The sequence below is a fragment of the Antrostomus carolinensis genome, unplaced genomic scaffold, assembly GCF_000700745.2.
Source record: "Antrostomus carolinensis isolate BGI_N321 unplaced genomic scaffold, ASM70074v2 scaffold53773, whole genome shotgun sequence".
NCBI classification, from domain to species: domain Eukaryota; kingdom Metazoa; phylum Chordata; class Aves; order Caprimulgiformes; family Caprimulgidae; genus Antrostomus; species Antrostomus carolinensis.
Window position 1 is genome coordinate 5,121 of NW_010305603.1, and position 2,560 is coordinate 7,680.

Below are 2,560 nucleotides of genomic sequence, written 5' to 3' on the forward strand. Positions count from 1 at the left end.
CAGAGCTTCCCTAGCCCCTGAGCCCTGGGTTTGGGTTGTGCTTACCTGTACACCAGTGGTCTTCCCCTACCCCTGCCCTGCCATGGGTGGCACGAGGGTCAGAGCTGTGCCCGGTGCCTGGCTCGCTGTTGGGCAGCCCGTTGGGTGGACACCTTTTTCTGAAGTCTTCTTTCAATGGACTGCAGTGGTTACAGAGATGGAGGGTGGAAAAAGTGGTTTGCAGGTCTTTGCTCTCCAGTTGAGCCACATTTTGATGAACTCACCTGAAGTTTATGATGGATGATGCTGGAGCTGCTCTGGACAGTTTTCTGATGAGCCTAAACTTCATGATCCTCTGAAAGGAAGGACTTTTTCTTTATCCCCTCTTGCTCCCATAGCTAGAGCCAGTTCCCATTTACATTGTTTTTTTTCTGAGTCTTTATCTTCTGTTCACTGAGTTTCAGGGGGTTCTTCCAGATGATTAGACAGACAGGTTTTATTGTAGTGAGAGAACTCCAGAAGATGCCTTGAGAATTTTCTGTTCTTTCTGATCTGACAGACATCAGCCACACAAGGCAGAGTAGGCATCACCCCAGGAATCTCCCTCAGACTAGTGACACCCTCCAAAAGCAAGCAGCTCGAAGGAAGATGGGTCTAATGCAAGGAGCTTGGATCAATCCAGGCCTGTCCAGCCCCACACTGCAAAAGAGTGGTGCCAACTTGATCTCACCAGACCAGATGAAGTCTTCTTCTGAGCTGTATCCCATGTCTGGGGCAGCCCAGGAATGAAAAAGAGAGCAAAAAAAATTGTGGAGGTTGTTGCAACGCAGAAACTGCGAATTGCTGACCCCACTCCAGAGGGGGGAATAGCTGTGACAATGCCTGTTCCTCTTGAGAAGACACTGTGTGGTGGGATGGCCTGTCCCATACGGCTGGTGTCCCTCCAGGGGAGCTCTGGGGCCTGGACAGTATTTACCACTGCAGAGAAGGCTTCCCTCAAGCTTCCTTCAACTGCTGCCTCTGCCTTTTTTGAGCCAGATGTAGCAAGGGGACTGCACCATATTGCCCTTCAGGAGGGCATCAGCAGCCCAGCCTGGATCTGCTCTGTAGGAGGCAAGGTTTTCATCTGGGGGCATTTCAGTGATGCTGAGCCTTGCCAAGAAGTGGGTGAGAGCAATGATTTAACCGCCATAGCACGGAGTGAAATGCAACACGCTAAATAAAATTGCTCCTTGGGTTGGAAAGGAACCCCAAGGTTTCCAGAAGTTCATTCACCTCCAATTAATGGCTCAGAAAACTGCAAACAGCTGCATTTTTGCTCCAAAGATACTTCAAAAAGAACAGAAACACTGCCTACCTCTTCTGCCTTTTTCTCTTCTGCTGTAGCTGGAAAGATGATGTTAGCAGAAAAACCTTGTTCTCGGAGCTGGCCCAGAACAGGTTTGCAGAAATATGTGGCAAGAGTGAACCAGTTCTTCACAGGGAACAATGAATGTTGCTTCCCCAAGTTATATATTAGTTGGGAGCAGCAAGAATTGGAGCAGGCAAATGGAAGTGGTCTGACAAAATCTTTGGGTAGCGGGAGTCAGTCAATATTTATTTTACTGCAGCGTGTGGTGACAAACCCAAGGAGGATCCTTCAAAAAGCTTGTCCTGCAGTGAAACCTGAGCAACTCCTTGTAGCATGGGTTGAGCTTTTATGAAATATCTACCTGAGAACGAGGAGAAAACAGATGGGCAGCACACTGCTGCTTGACTGAGTGGCCCAGGGACTGTTCATGCACCCTGATCTCCAGCCACAGCTCCAGAACTCGATGCTGGCTGTGCCTGTGGTGATGAATGGCTCAAGCTGCCATAAATGTGAGGGCTGTGGATGAGCTCAGCTTTGGCAGGACTGTGCAAACTCCCTCCTGTGGCACAAAGGGACAAGTTTCCTTCAAGAACCATCAGCTCCATGCAGGGCAGGAGCTTTTTGGGATTGGGTCTCAGCTGTGGGACTCAGGGCTGCAGGAGCGAAGCTGCTCTCCAAGTGCTCTTCTCCCAAGTCTGGCTATAGGAAGAGCTTCCTTGACCAAATGAAAGCTCAGAGCAACTTCTATTGCACTCTCAAGACATCTCCCTGGAGAGGAATGGTAAAAACAGCACCCCTCTCCCTGCCCCTAAAAGACACTGATTGATGGACACTGAGTGATTGTATACATACATCTGGGAAAGGAGCCCAGACATCATGACTGGAGAGGAACAAGACTGAATCAGGAAAGGCTGCTGACCCCAACGCTCCTTCCTTGCTGAGCCCTGGCTGGTGATGCTGATCCTCTGGAAAGCATCCCACAGAGAACACTTCAAAGCATCCCAGTGCGTGGTGGGTTAGCACACATTCTCCTCTGCTGAAAGAACCTCCTACACTTTGCAAGACCCTTCACATCCCCGTGGTAGAGCTCAGCCCACCCCGACCATGGTTCAGAGGGGATCCAGCACCCCCTGCCTCACTTTGTGCTGTGAACGTCATTGAGCTCTGGCTGACACGTGGCTTTGGTGGGTACATGGCTGTCAGAAGCTTTTCTGCAGGATCTGCAAATGC